The following is a 20,053-nucleotide window of genomic DNA, read 5'->3' as shown; positions in this document are numbered from 1 at the left end:
GAAATCCGGTTTTTTACATTTGAATTGTTTACATATTTCTACACAAAACTAAGAAATACACCTAGACTACCATAGGGTCTATTGTCCGTTACATTACAAGATTATCTGGTGGCAATATAACCCACGATTTCCGGTATTCGCATGCCAAATGACTAATTATACTAACCTTTATAATGAAGGCACAAGATATCTTTAAATTAATTACTCTTCTAAATTGGAAGAGCTTGGTAAATATTTGACTCGATCTTTAACTAAAGGTTATGCATATAATATCAATAATATAATAAAATTTAGCTAAGAAATAAAACCATTGAAACAAATAACAAAACGATCGAATCTCAAAAAGTTTGTAGGACCAATATCCAAAATATATTTTGTTTTACGATATATGATTTAAAGTCAGGTTTACAATGTTCGCCAAAGCTAGAAAACACTCTTCTTTGTCATAAAATTTAGATTATAAATGACTGATGTTTCTCGATTATATAAATTATATAAATTATCGAAGGACGATTCGTTTATTACGCATTCTTATTTTCCAAAAGCTCTCGAGTTATGGAATCCATTATGTGATGTATAGATGTTCGCTTGATTTCAGGAAAAATGATGGTGTTGAGACTATCTCACGACCCTAGCTATCAATGGTGCTAATTTGTGTCGGCAGTTCTTATGCATTTCGATATTCTCAATGCAATCAAGTCTAACTGCGTTGGACTCTATGTGTTTTAAATCCGATTTAGCATACAGTTATTCTAAATCGGATTCTACCAATCCAAATATGTTGAAAATGGAATGATACAATTAGAATCATAGCAAAAATTGAGACTACTCGTAGAACGCGTGTAAAGAGTACCTACTTAGCAAAGGACTGTTTCAAAACTAGACCAAATATGCACATATAAAAAATTAGGAAATTGTACTCGCATATGACTAACAATATTATACCCTACACCAGTTATGAGTTCATTTTAAAAATTATTTCTTTTCTAAACATATACATTTAAATTTAGTTTGACCTTAAATCGGATGTAAAAAAGCAATTTGTTTTCTAAAAGGGCCTTTATATGGGAGTTAAAGTGAAATGTGGGCCAATTTTTACAAAATTTCGAAAACCTACCATTACCAAAAATCAGCAGTGTTATTTATGTTTATAAAAAATTTTATTGCAAGCTAAAAACTCCAGATCAGAAGGTCCATTTGTATGGGGACTAGGTAAAATAATGAACTGATTTAAGACAATTTTAATAGGCTTCGCCCTTGTACTTAAAGCTATGTATATATTGTCTAAATTTTATCAAAATACAAGAAAAATTGTACTTTATGCACAACTTTTCCATAGATAACTAGCCGAACGGCCATTCAGAATGTGATTCTGAATCAGTTGGTATGCTTAAAATAAGTGCTTGTGAGTTGACCGGTATACTTTAAGGTGCCTATAGATATACTTTTAGAGTATATATTTGTACATTACAGAAAAGTCAAACACCCTCCTGACTCTAAATTTGTAGGGTATAACAACATGTTTCATTTAACATATAGCATTACATAGAACTACCCAGCAAAAAGAGAACTTCCAAAGAAGCGAAAAAAAATTTACTTTACTAAAAAAGACCTGACGAAGTGATGATATTAACACATGCTTGTCATAAGACTACATCTGAAGTCATTCTCACGAAGTAATTTTTATGTTCTTTTTTTGAAGTTATTAAAAAGTGAAATTGTAGTGTTATAGAATACAACTAATTTGACTTAAATAATATTAACATATTAATATTAACATATGTATAAATAAACTACACTCATTTGTCAATCAACACCAAAATAAAATGGATTTAATTCCAAAAATTTTAGTACAAAATATATACCTTTAATTTTGAACTAAATTTTATACTTTTCGCTTCTTTGGAAGTCAATAAACATCACTTCCACAGAATGTAAACAAATCCACTTAGTGCTACTTTTGAAGTGGTGATTAATGTTACTATTTTAAAAGTACTTCGTTTCATTTTAGGCACTTAAAGGGCATTCAGACGATCACACTTTACGTACGACAAGTCTAATGAAAAAGTAAAATGAAATTCCATCCGTATATCAAAAAAGAGAATAAAAGTCGTATGATTTATATATTTTGTGTTTACACGATTGGTATAAAACAATAAAAAAGTCAGATGGAAACAGCTGTTTTACTTTTTTATATGTGTTTACATAAAAATACATCCCTCATCTAATGCGACCTGCTTGTTTTTTGAATCATTTAAAAAAATGAAGAGAGCCATACGACTGTCAAATTTTCCATTTGTATTCTCTCTCAATGTGTGATGGTTTCATTACATATTGCGTTTAGACGATCCCATCTGTGCTCTTCTACACAAACTTTTGACAGATCATATTACTTGTGTGATCGTGTAAAGCCGGCTTTAGTGAAAAATTTACTCCAATAATGTTAACATAGATTCCAAAATGTTAACAGGGACTGTGTAAGATTAATGTGAAAAGTAGTTCATTTGTAAATAATACTAATTTTAATAGATAATGTAAATATGTATTGCAACTTACCATTTAAGGGAAAATATTTTCAAATTTCTATTGCGTTAGACTGTTGCTGCTTCTAATTATAAAAATTCTTTAAAAATCTTATTGTTATTTTGTAAACATGGGCGGTAGTTTTCTTTAGAATTTTCTATAGTTGTTGCTGTTGTTTATATAAATTCTTGGTAAAAAAAACACTAATTAGCTGTAATTTGCGTAATAGATATATCTTTGCACTGTAAGCATTATTTAATTTTTTTTCTTTCTTTCGTTAATGTTGTTTATTTCGTAAAAACAGTTAAACAAGTTTTGGGCCGTTATTTTTAAAACAATTTTTTTTTTTGTAAATTGTAATTTAAATTTTTATACTTTTTTTACTTTGCTGTTAAAATTTGGCTCGTAAAACTTTTAGCACTTGAAGTGTTAGTTATTTTGTATTTATTTCTTTTTAACAGCTATAGACTTGACACTTGAGATGAACGACGGACTAGAAATGCTACAAGACAACTACTATTTAACACACAATTATAAATAACACTTGCACACACTTTTTTATACAAAAACAAAATTCATTTTAGAAATTAAATGTTGAAAAGTTTGTATTTTTTTCTTAAGCTTAAATGCAGGCCAGATAATGATAAGACGTTATTATAAGACACTTCAAATGCTTCTTCATTTTATTTCTAATTAGTTTTTTTTTATATATTTTTTATAATTTTTTAATTTGCTTTATGTGTGCGTTTTTTTTTTTCTTATTCTACTTTAGTTGTAATATTCTTACACATTTGAAATTTAAGACACTCGTCTATTTTTTCCAGTTTGAATGACGTTTTGGTAACACTAGTAGCAACTTGGTTAGATGTTAAGTCAAATCCAACACGAAAAAAAAGCCAACCAACGTCGTCTGTCTAGTATAAGCGAGTTGCAATGTCAATAGTTATGAGCACTTAAAATTTCTATACATATTCATTGGGTCTCCACATGTGTGCAAGTTTTTTTTGTATGAGGGAATGAATGACTGGCAAGGCAGTTAGTTGCTGCAGCAAATAGTTGTAGACTAAATGGTATTCAATGGTTGAATGAACCAATAAAACAAACACTCACTCGAACTCAAACACACACACACATACTGCATATACATAATAGTTAAGTAGAGAAGGAAGGCAAGCAGCAGCAAAGAAATTGAAAAGTAGAAAAAAAGGCCAACAAAATATCGGTTAAGGCGGCGGGTGTGTTGAATGGAAGTAAGTCGTTGTTGAATAGTTGAATGTATATAAGTTGTTCATATTATAAGCAATCATCAGTATAGAGGCACCAATGTGTAATTGTCTAGTAGGTATGTAGGGTAAATAATATTAATAACAATAATAAACCGAGACGTTCAACGACCGTTGGACGAATGAATATTGTTACGGCGAACGTCATGCGATAAAGCCATAAAAAGAAAAATATGAAATGATTTTAGCACAACGATTACAGGGAATTGCACGAAATCAACATCAGCAACAATAACAACAATAACAACAACATCACCATCAACAACATCATTATTATTATTGCTATCACTAGAGTACAACTATTAAGTTAGGTACAACACTAGCAACAGCAGCAGCACTATTATCGGCAACAACTGCAGCAGCTTTAGTAGCAACAGCAAAATATTACTTACCAGCAACTCTACAATTCTATTAACGTTATTACAACAACCAAACGCAATTTAACATAACGAAATATTTCTATCTGTTTCTTCTCTCTTTATTTGGTTGTACAAACAAAACGAAAGAACGATTGTAAGAACTAGACAACAAACAAATAACGGACGGAATAGTTTCATTGGCAAAAATGGGCCATTGACAAGTGCTAAGAAGAAGATATCCTTAACGATATCAATGACATCAATTTAACTTTTTTATAGTGAACTCAATTAGAAACTTGTTTGACATTTCTTGATTTTTTTGCTTTGTTGACATTTAAGGCGTTAGACTGTAGTTTTAACCGAACTAATTCTTACAATATTATCTTTGTGTATTTAACCTAAATGGATAAATTTAAGAATAAACATATCAATTACTAAATATTGGCCAAGAGAATTTCATAAAGCCTCTGGGGAAATTAAAACGGTGAGTTAGAACCACAAAGATCCAAAGGGATGACTCTTACGACAGCAGGACAAGAAGAATATTACGAGCATAACTATATTGGACTAAATTGGACGTGCAGACGAATGTAGAGAGGATAGTGAAATCCTGGAACACTTTTACATCATTCAGAAACTTTACGCAAATCGGCACAACAAAGTTTTTATAAGTCTTAGTAATACACTCGAATGATCGGTTCTTATTAAACCCTAGTCCCAAGTATTTATACATGTAATACAAATTGACAAAAAATATGGTTTACGATAATTTTCTGAAAATCACCTCTGATGATCGGTCAAAAATGTGAATAAATTGATTTTCAACAAAAAGAGGTTTTAAGTAATGAAAATCATCTTGAGTCAAGAGTTACTTAAACGGTACTAATATGAAGAATATTTCATATGAGATATCGTTTTTAGTTATAATGCTATTTAAAAGTCAGTTTCGTTAAAACGAATCAGCATTTTTAATAATTGAACTACTTATTCTTCATAAATCAAGGCGAAACGAAAGCAAAGTCGGTTCAGATTTATTTTAAGATTTTTCAACGGTACTAATAGGCAAACTATTTTACATGAGATATCGTTTCTAGTTTAAGGCTGTTAAAAATGGTAAAAGGTCTGTCTGGTTCGTTAAAACGAATAAGCATTTTAAATAATTTAATTACTTATTCTTCATAAATCGAGGTGGAACGATCGGTTAAAATTTAATCGGTTCTTATAAATAATGTGAATCATTCTGAATATCATCCTGCTCAAATTTTTTTTTAATTATATTTTGTTTTTATAAAATTTTGATACAAAAAAAATCGAATTCCGAAACAAAAAGAATTTTGATAAGAATGATGCCGTTAAATGTGGAATATATAATCGTGTTAGACGTGACTTTTTACAATTTCAATTGTTGTTAGAGAAATTAATTTTCAGATATATCGGTAAAGAAATGATGGACTTAGAGACGGTCAAAATTATACATTTGGATCATATAGGTTTTTATTCGAATGGGTGTAACTTTTCAACTATTAGTCCTAGCAAAAATTGTCCAATAAGTTTATATAGCTGTCAAATATTTTTGGGGTTATAACTTCTAAAGTCCTGTTTTAGTCTCAAAGTCTGGTTTTTACAGAATTGGAGAAAAATTGAAAATATTTAAATAAAAAAAAAACTGGGGAAGAAGATAGTGTGAAAAATATAAAAAAATATCATACAAATTGTGATATATATTTGAATTGATCTTGTATAGAATGCCTGATATCTAACCAACAAAGAGATGAATATACAAAAACGATTTTGCATTTTATAATGGACTCCAGTTCTCATAATAAGTCGCTACATAGAAACTTGGTGAAGTTGATATTGAGATAATAAAAAATTTGAAGAAAAACTATCATTAAGGTCCATTCTGGATTTGGATTGATTTTGGACACTAACCTACATTTTCTCAATGTCTGATTATTCTTTATCCTAACGATGTATTGAAACTATATCAACCGGTTAAACGATAATCGGAAGTAGATATAATATCCCTTAGTATATATATAACATGGACAAAAAATTTAATTAATTTGATTAGAATCCAACTACAGAGTTTATATTATATTTTTCAATATTATAGTTTAATTGTGAATAAAGTGAAAAATTTAATACCAATTTGAATTATAAATCTATAGAAAAATTCAGTTCATTTAAGAAATTTAAAAAAATTATTTTTTTTTTTAATTTTGTCTAAAAATTTGTTGATTAGTTTATAATAACTTACAATGATTATTGACCAGATATATTAAAATGGTCGAATACTATATCCCAATCCCCAAAATTCCGTGTTGTCCTGTTTTACCATTAACACTAACAAAATAAATACATATGTATAGTAAACTTTTGTCTGTGACAAACACTGATTGATTTTCTTAACTTTCAAATGTTTTGGAATTATAGAGACTCTCTTTTGCTCTTATTTTTCACTATTACCAATATCGACCATCAATTTTGAATAATGACAGTAATTAACAGGTTTGTTGCACTTTTTAATGTTGTTGTTATTATTATTTATTCTGTTACAGTTGCTCTTGTATTTGTAATTGTATTTGGTCAATTGTTTAATTATTTGTCGTTACACAAACCGTTAATTAAATGTTTCTTGTTTTAATATATTTTTTTTCTTATGAGTCTTCGTTTTGTTTAGTTACAATGTTTCAAAATGGTTTTTTAATATTTCATACTTTATTGGAGAACGGTAACACTAGGCTTTATGGCCACTTTTTATAATTTTTTATTATTATTGCTGTTTTAATTATTTATATTCTTGTCTTTTTGGCCTCAGCAGCAATGAAGAAGCAGTTTTTTTGTTTGTTTTAAAATATATTATTTTTTTCATATTTTTTTCTTTTCAGTTATTGTATTTCATTTTATTTGTATTAGATTTCAATGAATTTTTCTCATTTGTATTTGTAGTGCAAAAAATGCTAGCAAGTCTCTCGTATTGTATTTTATTATTATTTAGTATGATGGTTTTTGAATTTCATTTGGCTTTTAGTATAAGTTTTTTTGCCAGCCAACCAACTAACTAACCAACCAACCAGCCAGGCATACAGCCAGCCAGACAAGTTATTTGAACCGTTCCTTGTGAAAGTTCCGTTTTAACTGAAACGCTTGCATGCCAAACTACAACTTGAACTTACTCAACGAGAAATGTGTGTATTGCAAATTTCTGTTTTCAGTTGTTTGTTGTAGTTTAAAATTTATTTATTATATATATATATATATATATATATATATATATATATATATATATATATATATATATATATATATATTATATATAATATATATAATATATATATATATATATATATATATATATATTTTTCTTGCAATTTTTTTATTTTATATTATTTTTGCTTTTACCATTTTTTCAGCAACGTTTGTTGTAGTCTGTCGTCGTCGCGCCGCGCTAACGTTGTAAAACAGAAAAAAATTGCAGCTGCAGATTTGGTTTTACTCCCATGTTGTTTTTTTTAATGTTTGTCAAACAGTAAAGTTTAAAAAATATCTATATTTTATATACTCACAAACACTGTCAAACAATTCAATGCATTCGTATTCATTCTAAAAGGCTTTCGAAGAGAATGAGCGGCTTTGCAGCCAAAGGAAAAGATGACCAGCTTGTCGCAAGAACTTTAATTGGAGCTTTGAAAATAATAAAGATATTGTAAGTAGACTATGACCCAAATAGCGAAATTTTTTTCCTGAACAGATCCCTTTCTAACAAATGTGATGGCTAAAGGGATAGGACAATAGCAAATAATGCTATCTATAACATTCAAATAAACCACGCGAAAAATTCTGCAACAAACTCCCAAGAGGAGTAATATTTGTCCAAATCTCAATCGTTCCAATTTTGTTGGCCTTCTTCTATTCAACCTAAATATTGACTTGGTTGCCTTGACATCAGACTTTGGCCAATTTATATCATATAATCTGTCTTTTTATAAAACGAATAAGGTCAAGATACCGTGAAATAGTTCATCTACAGCTTTAGTCCACTATGTAGTCTCCCATTATAATAAATATTTGTAATTCAAAACCTTAAGTGCATCCCTCTCGAGGGAGTTTTTCCGTTTTTCCTATGAAGCGCATCCCCGGGTGGCGTATAGTGGGTTGATCTACCCGCGAGTCACGTGATGTCGTTATCCTGTAATCGAAACGTTAACGATTACCATCTTGGTAGGCATTTTGCCGTCTGACCATGCTTACCCTGAATGTCCTTAATTAGGCAACATTTTGACAAATTTATAAAGGTTTCTTTATACGGTTAGTCACTCAACTTAAGTGACTCATCTGAATCCACCTGATTGCATTTTCGTGGTGATGCCCTAGTTGTCCATATAAGTCTATATAACTCGGACGGTGCGATTTACAAAATATAGGATATTTTTTAAATATCCATCTTATATGGCTCCTCCAAAAAATTAATTTTAGTTTACAGTTTATGAAAGAAATGCCAGTAAAGGCTTCGATTTCATTTTCTCCCATCATCGCACCATTATGGCAAGTTATACAGTTTTTCTAACTGTTGTTATGTCCAGGGACCTATATTAGCATTCTTCGGTTAAGTTAAATGTCGCGAAGACACCCGCTATAACGCGTTTACGAGTTACTCTTGAGAGAAGAAGAAGGCATTTAATAAGTTCCCATGGTAATACTAATAGACATTTTCCTCCCTAATTCAAGGAAATTTGTTTTCCAGTAAGAATTATTCATGACTTCTAACACATTTGATAAAACAATACATTAGCGACCAGGCTTGTACCAATACATCACTGTCTATACATATAATGTGTTGTACTGGTTCTTCTTCGTGCAAACGACTTCAACAACCTGTCAGATCATTTTTAATATTGGTAATAAAGGACAATCTGAATGGATTGTGTTCGATAGGATCTATTTGCATTTTATTCCCTGGTTCTTCTATAGGCATATATGATATAAAATTTCTGACTGGTAACCTTTAAATGTTTGTCCAACCGACAATGTTGTGCTCAAAGTCGATGAAGAAAAATCTATTGCTGTTGTTAGCAGTAGTAGCAGCAGCAAAAATCAGCAGATAGACAAACGGATGAATGTATGGAGCTTTGTTTGGGAGGAGGTAAAGCTAGAATATAATGTATAGTCAACGACAACTGTAATTTTTTGTATGGATTTAAGAAGTTGAAATCATATCTAGGCTGATAAAATAATACAGCTGAAGATACTAGAATATTTCTGAAAGGCCCGTTAGCGCACACAGTCTGGCGAATATCAAAGAAAAACAGTGTGAAATAATCAAGAAAAAAAAAAAACAAGAAAATAGAACAGACAAGCAATAACACAGAGAGATATACCACAACACAGTGATGCATAATATGCGTCGGCGCCTTGGCACCATACAGACAGACCCTAAATGAAAGAAGAAGAGTCAACAACAACAATAAAAGCTGAAAATAAAAATAAGCACGAATACCGTTTGAAATGTTCAGTATCAACAATACATGTTACAGTCACTGGAACAATAAACTCTTGTCAGTCACACTAAAACAACAAACAGCAACTACACAACAATACGAAAAAACCACCATACAAATATTTCAAAAAAGCCTCAGCAGTGCTGGTGAAACAAACACACTCACTTGCATTCACTGGCCGTTTGCTGCTTTCAGACTGAGACCATGCAGCAGACAACCTCATTCCCTTGCTTGACAGCAAATGTTTAAATTTTTTCGTCTACAAACTTATAAATATACACACACATACGGATACTCTCATATATGCAGAAATGCAAAAAAAGAAACAGAAATAATGGAGCTGCATACGAAATATCTCCGTTACACGCGCGCGTACTAATTAGCAAAAAATACTAAATTTAATCTCTATGCAAAATTCTTAGCTCTTGAGGTGAAGTGTGCAAGTTTCTCTTTAGTTGGCGAAACTCTTTTTTTGTGAAATTTGTATGCATTTCAGCTTGTTCGTATGTTATCGGCTGCATTCTCTTTCAATGGGTTTTGAAATGTCATGCGTTTTACTCATAATCCAACTGTAAATACGATGGAGCAAATCTGTGAGTGAATGCGTGTGTGTGTGTGTAGTCTCAGTCATCAGTCGTCACCCATTACCCTTCTACACCTCGTTTTACTCATAAACATAACAAACTGTGTTGGGTCTTGTCTCGTGTTGTCTACAGTCTGGGTTTGTGCCAAACTCAAGATACGAAGTGTCATCGTATTTTGGAATTCGTTTATAAAATGTTGGCCTCCCTTCTGGTTTGTAGAGCTCTGCTGCACACCCCTCCGCCGCTCACGAAATACGATGAGTGTTGTTGTAACAGAAATGCAAAATAAGTAGACGACTACGAGCAGCAGTATGCACGAATGCAAAGGAATTCCCCGAAACCAACAAGCGCCGTTTGTTAGACTTTGGACCCCATTTAATTGCTGGAAGTATTTTATTACGCAGCAACGGAATTTCTTATTTTTGTTGTTTTTTATTATTGTAATGTGTTGTTGTAGTTGTTGTTTTTGTTGTACTGCAACCGATTTATTTAACTCAGCTGTCGTTGTATACTCTCAATATTTGTTTTTTTTTTTTTTTGATTTTTCTTTCATTTTGCTTGAATTTCGATATTATTTTTTGTTGCTGTTGTAATTGCAATTGTTGTTGGTTTTTTGTTCGTTGCTCCTCGTATTCGTATGCAATTTGGTGAGTATCTGTGTGTGTGTTGCCATTCAACTGACGCCCTGTGGTCCTTACTCAATTTGTGATTATGGGTAACAGTTATTTTACAATAGTGTATATATGTGCATGTTTTTGTTGTATTGTTGAAGTTTGCTATATATATATATTATATTTTGTACTTTAGTGTTCATTTCTTGTGGTTGTTGTTGTTGTTTTTGTATTTTTGCATTATTTAAACTCTTTGTATGTTCTTTATTCATGTTTGAAAGCAATTGGGTTCTTTTTTTCTGTTTCTGTTGGTTGTGACAATTTTTGAGTTAGGATAGGTTAGGCCTTGATTTACTACTATATTATGTTATAAATATTTGTAAGTTTGTATCCACAAGCATGCATGAATGAATGAGAGTATAAATTTGTATTGTTTAAATATGTATAATATTGATACATAAGACTTATAAATATTTATTTTTTTAAGTGTAAAACATTCAATATGTACGTTATTATTTTATAAGTTTGCCTATTCATACTTTGACGAGATCACTTTGTGATTCGCTGTAAATTTCCACTCTCAATGAAATCAATCAAATGTCTTTGCAGGATTGATTAATAAATTTATTTTGATACTTGGTTTAGTTCAATTTCATTATTCCTTAATGTGAATATACTTAGGTTATATTGGGAAAACCGGTTGTCCATGAGCATAATTCATTGGTGACACACTTATGTTCATCACCTTTTAAATCTGAGCTCTCAGAAAGTTTAAATATGCTTGTGATCTCAGTATAATCTTTGCAATTCTACAGGTAGCCTCTGTCGAACACCTATTGGTTCACAATAGTCGGATGTTATGCATTGAGTTTCAGTCCTTAAAACTGTGAAACTTTTACAGGGTTCGTTCTTATATCATAGAACAAAGTGAACCGTTGAACATCATTGGTGGGCCACAACGAGAATCACAAGCCGGACATTCCCAAAGACATTAATTGCATTGCATTATCTTAATTTCATTTGACCACTATTGTTTTGCTCGACTGGTTTTGTTTTGTTTCCGCAATTGGCAAGGGGCGACCTTCAAGTACGACAATAATGCGGTATCCAGCAATAGAGATACTAATAGCGTTTCTATGAATGTCGTTTAAAGCTACCTTTTACGCGTTGTGGTCTTTTATATACAAAGGCTCTTTCTAACATGCCTCGGGGATTTATCTTATTGTATAAAGTTAAAGTTTAGATGACATCTCCTGTGACTCCCATGAGAAACTATTTGAGATCACCCTTAGTTGCCTAATGAATGTGATGTTTTGGGGTTAATGCGCTTTGAAAACTTTGATTATTTTTCCTTTGACATCCCCAAAGAAACATTGTGTTCTTTAAAGGGGAAGATCTTAGTTTGCTCCTTTAGGTGGTGTTTTGATGTTATTTGGCACTTAAGTACCGGCCTTAAGTACTGCCGGATTAAGGATTTGTTTCTACTTCGAAATGTGTGCGAGATTGCAGTAGCATAACCTGAAATGGTAAACGGGCTGACGGAGGTTATTTTCGCTCCAGCAATTAAGACACCATGGTTGAGATTTATATTCGTTGATAGTTGCAGGTTTCTTGCAGTGATAAGATTGTGTTATTATTCAAGTTAAAATGTTCGATTTCTCCCTTTGCACGACATCTGTTGATGATCAGTTATATTACAGAATGCTTTGAAATATTGATGGAAAATACACGGAATTCAAAAACCAAGTTTAATATCGTGTTGAAACCTCTGATATCCCTTTTGTCTGTCAGAGTGTATTCGAATATTAGCTCCATTTACTCGATAAAACTTAAGCCAATTTGTAGACTGTCCGTGATTTACAGCCACAAGAAACCTGCACTTGTGCGAAATTTTGATACAAACTCTTGTTCCAAACCCATTGTTTTAATGTCATCAGTGTAGATCCTGATTTGAATGGTAATGGACTCACGCAGAGAAGTGTCTGTCAGTGAATATTTTGCGATGCAAAATTCAATATTCTCCGGTAGTATCACCGAACCATTTAGAATAGTCATATGCTCGATGTTTGTTATATAACATGTGAGTGATCTTGAGTCTAATCGTAATAGATAACTAGTTTATCTTGATAAAAATAATCTCACGCTCTAAGTATTTCCGAAGAACAAAGAAAAAGAAACTAAACAGGGATAATGATTAAGAATCACTTTCTTAAGCCAAAATCTCTTTAAGCCAAAGAGAGATTGAGCTGCGTGTTTAGCATGGGCGTGATATAAATGAGATTGGTATGTTTCTCTCCAATGTAATGTCTGCCTTAAGAATATGGAGAAGTATCCACTCTCTGTGGGACTTGCAAAGCAGAGGGATCTTCCGTGGCTTATAAATTCCAGTAGTAAACTGGCTAATGAGCAAATATTTGATATTATTGAAAGCCAATGACTTTAAAAATATTTTATCTAATATTTTTATATTTTAAACAACATTTTAAAGCAGTTTTATATTTTCTAAATTTTAAATATTCTTCATATCATTACAACTTTAAAATAAACATCATGGTATATTTTTCTTAGTTATATTTAAAGAAATTAATGTATTTCTATTTAAGATTTATAAACTATACATGTGTATGTGTGTGTGTTTTTCTATCTTCCTCTTATGCTTTTCTTTACCATAGATATTATTTAACAAAATTGACTTTTAACTATGCTATTAATCATATTAAAACCTCTACTCTAGAAAGAACGCACACACAGATACATTTAAAAAACTGCAAAATATATGAATGCGGTAGCAAGGGAAAAGCTATTCAGTAGCACACAAATATTCACAAAACTAACTATTACATCTAACAAGTCCACCAAACAACAGAACCCCAAAGAAAACGGATGGATACTCGTTGTATTTACCGCCAAAGACAAAAAGTATCGAAACGTAAGAGGAACAACGAATGAATATAAGTTATAATTTTAAAAACTACACAAGTGTTGTTAATGCTATGGGCAAAAGTCGACTCAAGATTATTTATTTGTTAAATTCCTTTGATAGGATTAAATGTTATAAAGGAAAATCCATATATATTGTATAAGGCTTTTCATGTCAAGAAGATCGAAAATATTTGCCTATAATGAACACTAGTTGTTTGACAGTACTATACATAAAGATTAGAATTAATTGTGTAAAAGAATCATAAGCTCGAAATTAGGTTGCAGTCCAACTAGAGAAACATATCATTGACATCTAAAATTTTAAGACATAGGACCTTTGCTACAGGAAATATACGTGTTCGATAGATAGAGTGTTGTGGCCTCATACACATAGATGTATAAATCTCTTTGGTCTTTAAAGACTATGATTGGGTAATTTGGTATCAATCATTATCGGCTTTATAATTTACGCTTCTATAGTATGGCGTTAAACAAAAAGTTTACCATTATACCATTACAGAGAGTTCAATGTACATATTGCTTGGGTGGTTACATAAACCAAGGCTGGAAATGCGTGTTAGGCGATTTGAACAATGCAGGTTACTTGACACGTCATTAATGTATACCTACTGGACTATCGTACACAAACTCCTAAATGCCGCGATCGTATAACAGAAACAAAAATTGTCGATAACTGTGAGCCATTTGTCCTAGATAGAATATTTCACTTCCTGACGAAAGTCATTGCTATAATGAAATGTTTTATATTTGTATATTTGATTGAATATTTTCTGACAGCCACGGCGATATCATCTGATAAGGTTAAATTTTAGAGATCCGTTAGGGTATACTCTTTCCGGTAAAAGGGCCACTCGGTAATAATTGGCAATGAATGGGCAAATGTACTTGCAATATAGGAAAGGAAACTTGAAGTAGCAATACTGATGAATATGGTGGACAGAATCCTTGAATGTTACATTTTCTAAGTGAATAGATATGGATATGATAGTGAAACTCTGAAACACACATACAGATAAATAATAAGATTGAACGATAATGTCTAGCAACTTTAAACGAGATAATATACCATCATTGCACTGGTCTAGATGCCGAGAAAGATCCGGTACAATATTGTTTTTATAGTGTAGGTAGGACAACGTAGGATAACGACCATAATGCGGATTTCAGATAAGTCGATTCAATGGTGACAGTTCAACTATGTTACTGTGACTTCTGTATATGCTGTCATAATGATGACAGTGTTGTGGGAGACCTGCTAGTAATCCCTCTAGATATCCCATACCGAAACAAAAATTAAACGTCACTTCCTCTCTAGGAATGAGTACTAATTTTTAATTAAATCCGACCGTTCAGAAATGAAAACACTTTAATTTCTTTGTTGCAAATAACCTGAAAATATTTAAATCAAATCTTTGTTATCATCATTACCCTATTTCTCTTCGTGAACTGACAATTTGTTTTAACTAGGCGAAATTTTTAATTGTTGTTATTTAAAAACATAAATTGTGTCTATCTTTTCTCTATAAATATTTAAACAATATATTCAGAGGCGTTACAAATGTACGATGAGAAGTACTTTTTCATAGTGGTGCTGTAGGGTATGAAATATAAAAAAATCCTAAGAAACAGAAATATCTCAACGAACGCATTACAATATGCACTTGAATAGGAAAAGAAGAACAGAACAGAAGAAATATAAAAAAGGGGTACTTGAAGCAATGTTGAGTACTTGCAACACTTGCTTGCAACAACATAAAAAATAATAAAGAAAAATGTAAAATATACATACATTCATACATATGTATGTATGAACGTATGCCATGTGAAGCAAAAGAAAGCTTTCTTTCACAATAACGTCGTCGACGATATCATCGAGAGACATTACGAACTTACAAAACAGACTCACAAACATCTCACTCTTACAAACTGAAATACAATTGTAAAACACGAATAAGTCCCTTCAGAAGGAACAAGGAGGCGAAAAAAAATACACAACAAAAACAAAAAACAACGGACTCAAGTGCAGTTTGCCAAAGGCTGTCATAAAAACTAAAAAAACACGTTCATGTCGTACACTGAACAAGGAAAGACCTCATGGGACACATACACACATATACGCACATAGATACACTCAGACAAACATTAACAAACCTAAAAATAAAACAATACAATAATACACTCGTACAAGGAAACTGTGGTGGTTAAGGATACGATGACAAAATTTTTGTCTGCTTAGGAAAAGCGTCATTGTTAAATGCGAACGTACAAAAAAAATGAAAGTCACTAAGAAATACAGAGCAAAAGGTACAAAGAGATTAAACGGAAGTAAAGGCGGAAATCGCCACCAAGTTCCCAATAAACCGGCATTTCGCATAAGCATCCGCTTTCCCAGAAATCAAACAATAGTTACACGAAAACACAAATTAAGAGTAACGCAGTGCATTCATACAAATGAAAGTAATGTATCTCCAAGAAGTCATAGTAATGCAAAACATCGTCATGTAAATAACAAAGAGTAATATTTAATTTTCTCTTACTTTTCCTGACATTTCTCTTTTTATGTTCAAAATAAAAACTTTAACTTCAACATTACTCGTTGAGCTAAACACATTACTAGGATACGTTTAAGGTAGGTCAGGACAACAGCATGTGACGATAAAAGCTCATTTGTTTGTATTGCTGCGGTCTATTTGAATGAAAGAAAAATAGCAAATCTTCGAAAGAGAAAATTGAAACCTGTCAGGACGAATATTAACATACTATTTAATAGCATTTATTTTTAAACTTTTAATTTTTTAATATATACTCTGGGTAATCATGCTTAATAGCCTCTTAAATACCGTAACAGATAATGGTCTTAAAACCTTGATGTATGGTTGTCAGGTCTTACAACGTTGTCAGTAAAATGTTCAAAAAAAAAATACCCAAGAATCGTCTGAACTTGTCAGAAAAAGCATTACTGACAATATTGCAAGACAAAATTTGTAAGTTGGCAGTGTTATTAGACATTTTCTGCACATTTTAGTACCAACGTTGTAGGATCTAACAACCGTGTATACATAGCATTAAACCTGTCTGCTGTGCAGGCGATGCCGTAATTCTCTAAGTGGAAATTATCACTAAAAGGAGACCTGAACACCTTTAATTCCCGGTAATATGATACCGGAGTTAAGTCGGATATTTTAAAAGAACTACGGGAATTTAGTTTACATGATGCCTAGATATAAGTGGGAAAATGAGTACTACGTCTACCAAATATTTTCTATATATTAAAACATATAAAGATAGGAGTCATTTATTTACACCCGAACGGTTCTTAACTCGAACTGAATTGACCAAAGCGGTTAAAAAACACCTAATAATGTATATTAGACACGTTGAAAGGGTAACACAAACGTTCGGCGTTCTCGATCGCATACCAGTTACAGAATAAGTGAGGAATTTCAAAACAGTGATCTCGATTCGAGCAACAGTTATTATCATCAGAAGGAGCAAGTCCAAAATTACTAGGACACACAGGATAAGTAGTACAACTATACAAAAATTAGAGGGGCGAAATGAGTAGGATGCCAAGCATGTGAAAAGTACAATAAAACACTGAAATACTTTCTTTCGTTAAAATTTGATGTAAATTCTTGGGACGCTATAATTCCAGATATAACACTTATAACGCCTAAAAATGTAATTCTTCAAAAGTCTTTCGAAAGAAATCTATCTAGTAGAGGCGGGGGTCTAGCTCAGGAATTGTTATTTTATTTACTTTCTTTTCATTTTTGTTTATTTTTATATTTTGTATTAAAAATTTCAGTTTGGGAGATAAATTTCCCTTTACCCCCATGGAACAGCGCATGCTATAACATATATATCAAAAAGTAATGTTCGTATTCTACAAGCACATGAACTGCTTCATTCAATTGGAAAAAATCTCCAAACATATATTCAAATTAGGAGTGTTCCTGTAAGATTCAAAACTATCCGTTGAATTGTGTCGTTGTTTTAAATTTAAGACAATTACACTTAAACCCGATCATATAAAAATTTGAGAGGTATAAACATATTTTAATGGAGAGCACACATATCCAATCTAGGGCCTGTAACACTGACCAGGTCGAATTGGTTAATTAAATACCAACATATATATAGTAACAAACTCAATGGGGATCGCCACGAAGAAAGGTCTCTATACTTGTAGTTTCAAAAATCAACACCTTGTCAGATATACCGGACTCAAACTTTCACTTTGTTTTCTTCGCGCCACATAAATGCAGTTTAAAGTTAAGTAATTGTGTCTATTGTATTTTTGATAATGTAATTTATGGGTAATGCAGTGTACAAAAATATACCAAAAAAGAAAAAAAAAATATTTAGAATGTTCGGCTGTACCAAATCTCATATACCCACTATCAAATAAGGCTTAAGTCGATTATTGACCGAGATCTTTTGAACTAATAAAATATTAAGGGTTTTCATTTTAACGTTCAAAACTGTGCAACCTGTGCATGTTTCCATTCTAGCAATTGTCTTGTATGGAAATTGATTTGCACAACCCTTATAAGTTTGAGCGACTATTTAGACTGGCAAACTTGCGCAAACACATTGTGCATTTAATAAATCCGTTCGCTATTGTTCACTTTTGAATTTATGGACTTGAATATTCACATTTAAAACATATTTCGTAAAATTTTTTGTTAAAATAATTTAATTACTTATTATTTTTTGATTTTGTTTGACATTGTTTTTAAATGTTTATAAATATTGTAATTGAACAGAATTTGAACAGGGATTTCATGAAACAAGTCGAATAAACTTGCTCACTTGCACAAATGGGAAACTTAAGCGTTTAAATGAAACCCTTATTATTTTTTAAAAACCAAAAATTTTTTTCAACTTGTAAACCTTGGGCGTATGTGTAATTTTCTTAAGAGGATAATCACATGCTGTTATATATATATATATATATAATATATTATATATATATAATATATATATATATATATATATATATATATATATATATATATATATATATATATATATATATATATATATATATATATTATATATTATATATATATATATATATATATATATATATATATATATATATATATAATATATATATATATATATATATATATATATATATTACTTTGAAATATTTTAGAAAAATCTATATCCTCAATTTTTACAAACAACCGCTTAGATCTTGTTGAAGGTAGCAATATCGACAGATTGTACGTCCATATCGATGGTGTGTACGTTATTTTCCATATTCTTCATGTCGGTTTCGTCATCCTAGGGTTTAACATCGAGCAATGAATGATTTGGCAATTAAGGCGGGGTTCTTGGATTTCTTAGCAGCACAGGCAGCCACACGTTCTTCATGGATCTTGGCAGCTTCAGCATAATCTTCTTCATCATCGACATTGTCATCATCATCGGCAACAGCAGGAGCAGCAACGGTGAGCTTGGCATCACCAGCTTGTGTTAAGGGGCAACCGCTTCAGGCATCCTTTTCGCTTCCCTGGAAAGAGGCAATGTGACGGTACCTCCCATCGAACAAAGATAAATCAGCCTTGGAGGGTTCATAACGATTAATGTAGCTGTTGTTTGCCAAGAAATTGTTCAATTCCTTAAGACCTTGTGGGGTTTTAACATAACCGAAAGTCATTTTTATTTATTTATAATTAAATTTATTTAATAAAACTTTAAATTAATCTGGTTCGTTAACAAGTATGCCTACTGATTGCAAAAATTTGACAACAGGGGGAGATTTTGTGTTGCATAGAACTTGTTTATGTTAAATTTCATCGCTACACTCATATTTTTAAATAAAGAAGACTCATATTTAAATAATCTAAACTCTTTCCAGAGGGGAACCTTTTATAGAAGCTGGGTCAATGATGGATCGATCCTCGCTAAATTTGGTAGATATATTTTGGCTTTCATTAAACCTATGCATGTCGAATTTTGTTGCTAAATTAATTTTTTTATGTCAGCAATGAGCGTTATAGTAATTTTTAGAAGGGGGCTTATATGGGTAGGTTCATGAATGAGACGATCCTAAAAAAATTAAAAAGAAAGGTTTTGGCTTGTAAGAAACTTTTACCGAATTTCATTACTATATGTACTCAATTTTTATGCAAGTTATGAGTGTTAATGTCAGTTTCTGAAGGGGACCTTATATGGGGCGTAGATAGATTTCGGCTCATGTGAAACTTGTACTTCTAAAGTTATGACTGTTACAGC

General features: G+C 31.5%; 1 pseudogene; it reads right to left on the bottom strand.

The window, feature by feature from the left end:
* Positions 1–19,003: 19,003 nt before the first annotated feature.
* LOC111677491 lies at positions 19,004–19,505 on the bottom strand (annotated as a pseudogene).
* Between the last annotated feature and the right edge of the window lie 548 nt (positions 19,506–20,053).

Source organism: Lucilia cuprina, chromosome 6 (genome assembly GCF_022045245.1).
Source record: "Lucilia cuprina isolate Lc7/37 chromosome 6, ASM2204524v1, whole genome shotgun sequence".
NCBI classification, from domain to species: Eukaryota; Metazoa; Arthropoda; class Insecta; order Diptera; family Calliphoridae; genus Lucilia; species Lucilia cuprina.
This window is presented reverse-complemented; position numbering and strand designations above follow the sequence as displayed.